At 43.2% G+C, this 8109-nt stretch overlaps 2 non-coding genes across 2 annotated transcripts; both read left to right on the top strand.

The window, feature by feature from the left end:
* Positions 1-6503: 6503 nt before the first annotated feature.
* Positions 6504-6580, top strand: TRNAS-CGA (transfer RNA serine (anticodon CGA)). Its single transcript has one exon. It is a non-coding gene; the product is annotated as a tRNA-Ser (tRNA).
* A 220-nt stretch (positions 6581-6800) lies between these two features.
* TRNAS-CGA (transfer RNA serine (anticodon CGA)) lies at positions 6801-6877 on the top strand. Its single transcript has one exon. It is a non-coding gene; the product is annotated as a tRNA-Ser (tRNA).
* Positions 6878-8109: the final 1232 nt, after the last annotated feature.

The raw sequence follows: 8109 nt of genomic DNA, 5'->3' as shown, positions 1-8109 counted from the left end.
CATAATACAGCATATATTTACAACAATTTTACTGATATTCTATTAAAAAGAAATGAGGCGCCTATCCTCCTAACTGTATGGAGCAATGCAGAAACTAACAAGAAATGTAATAATAATAATTATTATTATTACTAACAAGAAATGTAACCGATCTCGATAGCTGCAGTCGCTTTACTTCGGCCCGTATCCAGTATTCGGGAGATAGTGGGTTCGAACCACACTGTCGGCAGTCCTGAATACGATTTTCCATGGTTTCCAATTTTCATACCAGACAAATTCTGAAGATGTACCTTAATTAAAGCCACGGCCGCTTCCTTCCCACTCCTAGGATTTCCTCTCTCATCGTCGCCATAAAACCTACCTGTGTCGGTCCGGCGTAAAGCAACTCGTAAAAAGAATTATAAACCAAGAATTAATGACGAAGACAATGGCCGAAGTATTGCACATTGCAATAATATTTGAAGCACAACTTACTCAGTTCTAGTTCTGGAAACGATAAGAGAAATTTAGACATAGTTGGGGTTTATTTTATTTATTAATTTACATCGATACAGCCGACTGTGGACTACAGTTACACAAACCGCCACTCTCTCTTTCCTAGGCTTACAATTTTTGTTTACATCGTATCCAAAGGTTTTTCAACCTAACGCCCCTTTTCAGCCGTTCATCTACGGAGATGTTCCGCAGTTTAGCTACTACATACAACTACCATGAGGGATGCAAAACGTTCGAAAATGACTATCCCGGGCTAAGATGTTGGTCTAAAATCTGCTTGGTCTAGGGTACACGATACCGGGGTCCATCATGTTTGTATTAGTCGGAGGATCCATCACCCAGGAAACTGAGAACGAGAAAGAAGGTGGGGTTTATTAATGACAATTTAAACTAGTTCGCAAATGTAGCACTGTTGATCTTATCGCAATCCTCAATTTTTTGAACCTGAACTCACTGTTAGGTACCAATTCATTTGCTGTACCGGCATGTAACACAAAAATTCTTTTGACAATTTTCTGTGTTTCTGGTCCAGTAACCTAGGGACCATCTCGGATGTGAATGCTTTTCTTGGGAGCCAATACGAAGGCCATATTTTATTCTGGAAGCTATTTCGAATTCAGTCAGTGTTGATGTGACCAATTATGTGACCAAATATGTGACCAACTATCGATCCATGTTGCCAGTATGCTGCCGCTGTGAGAACGACTGAATCAGTATGACCGCAACGTATGTAAATTATTTCAGCCAGAAAAACAAACAAACAAAAATCTTAAAACACTGCCCACAACTTCTAGCACCTAAATTTAGAAATAAGAATGAAATATAATGAGGATATTAATTACTCATTACTATACCTCGGATTTGTAGGTGGTAATAGGTTAGAATGCAAGGTAATTTGGTTTGTAGGAAGTGTTATGCAACCCGTTGTACCAAAATGTAGGAAAAGTAGCATAAATTCAAAGAGTTCATAGGCTGTACCCCTAATATCTATGCAAATCTCATAGCATAAACGTTTTAGATTGTAGGGTATACTTGTAACTGGTTTAAGTAACTTTGCATTCTAACCTATCAGCACCTAATAATCAGGACTCTACTCATTACTAATGGCTTGTGTACAGAGAATATTATAGCGTAAAACGGAAACACTCCACTACGTTGATTTACAGAAGTCCTTTATTTATGTACCACTGCCTCTGTCGCCAGCTCCATAAGTTACTTTCTACGGCGTTCTCCACTGCACCTTCATTTTCCCACGCCTCACGTGTGTCTCCAAGTCTCGACAACAACCTTCTTCGCTGCCGATGCTGGAGTGTTGTTGAGTATAACGAAAGGAAAAGGATGGTTGTCCACTGTTGTTATATAATTCTCAAGTTGGTTCATTAATGATATTTCGAACTTTGTAAGAAATGTAGGACTGTTTATTTTCTTATCACAATCCTCTGTTTTCTTGAACCAGAATGTATACAGACTTACGTACGAATTCATTTTCAGTACCGGTATGCATCACAATTTTTTATTACCTTGTTCAATGTTCACTGCCCTGACACTGATCCATTCATTTCCTTTTGTAGGTTTAGTGTTGAACCACCTTTAATCGAGCTGTATTAACATAGAGAGTTTGATTAATCACATGGTGAATGATGTAAACAAGAAAGTTGACAACCAGATATTTTAGATTACATCCTATCGATAAGAATGGTAACTTGGATGTCCGCGTTTTCATCGACAATTACAGTACAAGACAATATAATCCATACCACGTTTTACACACACCATGATGTCTCTTGTAGGGATGTCCGGGTTGATGCCACGCAGTACACAGCTGTGGATGGACATGGGAGATGGTGGCTGCTCGGTCGGCGTTGCTCTGTCGGTGTAGTACTCTTGTTCTGATGGTGTTACGTGGTCAGCGGTATAGTCCTGCAGAGTTATTTCGGACGTTGTTTGCTGTGGACTGGCGGATTGGTAGATGGGAGGGGGGGGAGGGTTGTCATGACCGGGAAGGAGTGACAGGGTGTGCTGGTGGTGGTTATGGTTGTGGCATGGGTGCTGGTAGTGGTTATGATGGTTGTGGTAGTGGTTGTGATAGGGAGGGAGAGTGGCATTGGTTTTGTCTTTATTGGAGGCTCGTGGAGGATGGGAATTAATTCAGGTTTGGCTTGAAGTTGGTCGATGATGTTCTGTGGCGGAGTTATTACCACGTAGTTGTAGTTCCTAAGGTTGACTCCCTGCAGTATTAGGCGGTGCACTTCTTGGTCGGTCATGACTTGTAGTAAGATGTGCTCTGAAGGTCTCTTCGTTCGGCCATCTATTACACGAAAGGATTTTACAACTTGGGCATATTGTGTTTTAAGTGCTTGCTGTATTTCTGTCTCTGGGATAGAGAGATCTACCCAGGGGAGGAGTAGATAAGGCATGGTATTGGGGAGGCGACTGCCAACTAGGCGTCTGCCTATTTGTGCTTTTTTGAGCTCGGCTGGGCTGCGATTAGAGATGTGGGCCACCCAGCCGAGAAAAAAAGTTTGAGATGAGTGATTTGTGCACTACGGAGATCGGAGAGGCTGAAGTGCTGTTGTAATTCCACCTCATTATATAGTGCAGGCTATGGTATGCTGCTCGCCTATTGGTCCACCATGCTGGAGGGGGAAGGGGCAGTCGCTGATTGGCTGTTCTTCGGCCAATGGTTGAAGTATTAATGAGACCGATGTACATCGACTTGCCTTGGCGGAAAAAGGCAACTGATCACCCATTGCTTTTCTTCCGGCCTGCCGCGGCTATCGTGTCCTCCAGGATTTAAGGATTTCAGGACTGGAAACCAGACTTTGTTTACCCATTCAGATTCCTCTTTACGGTTGAAGCCGTTGATGTGTTTCAGAATTTCAATGGCTTCCCTGGGTAGCCGTGCGTAAAACATCTTCGGTATAAATGAAATGGCGTATGGCTTTTAGTGCCGGGAGTGTCCGAGGACATGTTCGGCTCGCCAGGTGCAAACGTCTTCGGTGAAACGTCGGGACATACACATGCTCCTGGATCACGGTCGACGAGCCCGGAAAACACTGACATGAGTTTTACCTTCCTTAATGAGTCAGAAGTATGATTGCATAATGAATTACTATATGAGTAAACCAGTAACTGACTATGACTTCACTACGGGACATATTTTGCTGTGGTCTGTGCCATTAGCCTCTTACGTGACGGTCCCGTACTCGGGGAAGCACTTTCATTCACTACATGTAACCAAGTGAGTCCTTGATTGAGAAGCAGTGGACCTGTTCGTGTAAGCTAAACAATACTGCTCTCCATCATAGGGTGGTTGGTGAAGGAATGGGAAAACACGACTAATATAAGTAGATATTCAGGTGTAGTGAGGAATACCTGTGTAAAGAGTGTAAAGGAAAAGTCAAGTGCTAAAGTGTGTAAGGAACTGTATAGTATTCGAATACTCCAGTTACTATGAGTGAGTGTCGAGACAATTTGTTGAATGGTAAGAAGTAGGTCTTAGATGTAGTTAGAAAGGACTGTGTCCGTTAGCTGCCTTAACGGAAGACAATGTGTTCGGTGTGCTTTAACTCAGCAAAAGTAAAGAAGTTTGGGAGTGTGCTCCCCTAGCTAATGGCTGTCCGAGCTGGGGAAGTCAAAGGGTGATATTAGACAGCTGAGTTACCTATCCGAAAGATTTTATAAGGATTGTATATAGAAGGTTACAAAGGAAAAGTCGGACGTAATCCGGCTCTTAGTGGATACCCGTAAGGCTGGTGAGCGCAAAGTCAGCTGGGAGTGTTGGGATAGGTACATGCAACCTTAAGCAAGCATTCTTTTTCAAGATGGCCTCCTTTGCTAGTGGATACCGTAGAGAGGAAGGGAGAGGAGAAACAAGAGTGAGGGTTGGAGATGAGATTGGTGGCTTGTAAGAGGGGCTCGGCCCCCAGGTTGCTGGTTATCCGCGACGTGGGGAAGGGAGAGTTCATCCATGCAGGCACACGTGCCGTAAGATGTAGATTAGCTATTCGTACCTGTTTTTTTTGTGTTTTTGATATTTTAATATATTTTCTACATCGAAATGATCTAAGAGAATTCTGCTTGGAACAGGCGAAAATAAAGGTACATACTGTTCTCCAGGTTGCGCTCTGCAGGCCTCTTGGCGCAAAATAAGCTGGTTTCTCGGATCCAAATTCTTCTCTGCATGGCCTCCAGTTGAGAGCTCCCCGGGTATCTATGATTCTTCATTGGGCCGTGGATTTGAACTGTGTATAGTTAATAACTTACCTCTAGCTCGGGAACTGAGACTTGTGTTCGTCTTAGCACACTTCTCTTTATCTGCATACCGCATCCAGACCACAGAGACACGCAATAGTAAATACAGTCGAACCTGTCCAGAGCGGAATAGTACGGGGCCGCAAAAATATCCGCTTTGGACAGGTCTCCATTTGGAATAGGTTTTAGATATAGAATGCAAGTAAATGCATAAATGCACCCCCCAAAAATGCATGATGAACGATATAAATTATAAAACGTATCAAGTCATTTAATTTCACGAATACGAACAGAGTTAGAGTAAATTATTTATTTACATACAAAATTTAATTCCTCCTTTTTTACGTCACGAAAATGAACCAAGAAAACCATACATTACAGTTTAGCCGCCTATATTTAACTTAGCATATCGAACTTGCGTCTTTCCAAATTTAAGCTATTCAATTATTTATTTCACCGAAAACTGGTCTTTTTCACAAGCATCAACAACTTGCATTTTAGCATTCAGATCTATCATATTTCACTTTTTTGAAGCCATGGTTATAACTCAGATTGTACTGTAATTTACTACTAGTACTACTACTAAATAATTTTAATTCCTCCCCTGAAGGGGGAGGCGGGCCTCCTAGACGGTGACGGCGTATCTCAGGCTAAGGGATTTGTACTGGAAAAGATGTACGGAGCAGGTGGGAGGGTTGGCGGCCGCGGCCAATACAAGGAACTGTCCCGCCATTCGCCTTAGTTCAGGAGAATGGAAAACCATTCTCAGGACAGCCAACGATGGGGACCACTCCCTCTCCGCCTCCCAAATACAGAGGCGTAGATCTACGGTAGAGCCGTGCCCACCTCTCTTCTGCTCGGTTGGAAGGTCGGAGTGCAGAGCTGTCAGACCACGGACCACTCGTGGCCACTTGTGGGCCGAGATCCACTCTATATCCGCCCACTGTATGAGCACAGAAACACAATGCACTGCCTAACTCAAAGAGTGTCTTTTACTGTATTAGTGCAGATGTTATCTGCACAGTGTTCTTAGCAGTTCGAAACCAGGTTTGTGTACTTGAGGTCCACTCAGCATGCCAAAGAAGTGGTTAGTCGATCTTGTAGCCTGTGTCATGGGAATAACTTCGCAGTATGCAGTGCAGGTGGAACAATAAGCAATATTCAGCCGTATTCGAATTTAAAATAATTGCGTTATATGGCCGATTTTCCTTTCCGTTTCCGCGTTAGACAGTTTCCGTTTCACAAACGTGAATTTACATTGATTTGAACAGACTACCTTCGGGACCACAAAATAATCCGATAATGACAAACAGGTTTCGGCTTAATCGGGTTCCGTTCTGTTTTAGGCAGGATCGACTGTGGATCCATCCGTCTAGAGTTGCGGTCAGTAGCGCAATATCGCCGTTAACTTGGAACAAATTCACACAAAGAATATGATGGAAGAAAAGGTAAAGAATAATAAGAGGGAGAAGAAGAAGAAGAAGACGACGCGAAATCGGGAGGTTGTGGGTTCGGATCCCACTGGTGTCCGGCTGGCCATTTTTGTTCTGTACTTAACATCTCTTCAACACGTACTACATGTACGTAACACGACCTAATACGTTGAAAGTCTGTTTCGATTACAATGCGGTCGTGAAAATTCAATATTCATTGACATGCCCCACAACGGGCGACTTAAACGCACTCTACAGTGTGCTAGCAGCAGTGCCAGACCTGTAGCTCAGATCCTTTCAAACAGAACAAAGATGGCCTAGGCCACCATAGCTCAATTGGTAGAGCAACCGACGCGAAATCGGGAGGTTGTGGGTTCGGATCCCACTGGTGTCCGGCTGGCCATTTTTGTTCTGTACTTAACATCTCTTCAACACGTACTACATGTACGTAACACGACCTAATACGTTGAAAGTCTGTTTCGATTACAATGCGGTCGTGAAAATTCAATATTCATTGACATGCCCCACAACGGGCGACTTAAACGCACTCTACAGTGTGCTAGCAGCAGTGCCAGACCTGTAGCTCATATCCTTTCAAACAGAACAAAGATGGCCTAGGCCACCATAGCTCAATTGGTAGAGCAACCGACGCGAAATCGGGAGGTTGTGGGTTCGGATCCCACTGGTGTCCGGCTGGCCATTTTTGTTCTGTACTTAACATCTCTTCAACACGTACTACATGTACGTAACACGACCTAATACGTTGAAAGTCTGTTTCGATTACAATGCGGTCGTGAAAATTCAATATTCATTGACATGCCCCACAACGGGCGACTTAAACGCACTCTACAGTGTGCTAGCAGCAGTGCCAGACCTGTAGCTCAGATCTTTTCAAACAGAACAAAGATGGCCTAGGCCACCATAGCTCAATTGGTAGAGCAACCGACGCGAAATCGAGAGGTTGTGGGTTCGGATCCCACTGGTGTCCGGCTGGCCATTTTTGTTCTGTACTTAACATCTCTTCAACACGTACTACATGTACGTAACACGACCTAATACGTTGAAAGTCTGTTTCGAGAATAATAATAATAATAATAATGTATTACCAGGCTGAGTGGCTCAGCGCTGGCCTTCTGAGCTGCAGTTGTGGGTTTGATCCGGGCTCAGTCCAGTTGTGTTTTTAGGCGCTTAAAACATCAATTTTATGTCGTTAGATTTTCCAGGAAATAAAACGACTCTTATTGAACAAAATTTCGCCACTTCGCCGTCTCCAGAAAGCATAAAGCTAGTCTGTATGACGTAAAACCAACAGCATTTCTTAACTATTGTTATCATATAGATATCTTCACTTATATACTCTTGAAAATACTGCAGATCGACTAGACATTACTTCTATTTGTATCAGTGACATACTGTATGTTCCTGTTTGAGGAAGTTTGTCAGGTGGACTGTCACCTGCATTGTTTGTCCGCGCACTCGACCGGCGCGGCGTTGCGCGAACAGTCCGTGCGTGTTATAAAGTTCCCCGAAGCGACAGCACTTTACATCCTAATATCGCGCTCTCCGTTTGTCGTCGCACTGAGGACTCTATTTACAATACACCCACATCCAGTGCCTTTCTCGATGCTTCAGATATGCTTTTCCACACTGCATCTCTCGTCATTGAACTACTCGTACATAGACACTACCCTGTGTAACCAACACATTGTTTGAAAAGGTTCTCTACAATTATTAATATCCCTTATATCACGAACCAATCCGATCCATGTTTATCATTGGAGTAATTAAACTCACTCCTCTAAAAAATTACGTATTCACGAGCATACAGTATTTCCTGTGTTTCCCAGCATTGTAATGAATTCCCGAGTGGAGAGTTTAGATGTTCGCAGACGGAAGGGTGCAGTAAAATTTCTCCTTAAAATTGTAA

Source organism: Anabrus simplex, chromosome 3 (genome assembly GCF_040414725.1).
Source record: "Anabrus simplex isolate iqAnaSimp1 chromosome 3, ASM4041472v1, whole genome shotgun sequence".
NCBI classification, from domain to species: Eukaryota; Metazoa; Arthropoda; class Insecta; order Orthoptera; family Tettigoniidae; genus Anabrus; species Anabrus simplex.
Note: the sequence above shows the minus strand (reverse complement) of the source record. Positions and strands in the feature narration are given on the sequence as shown.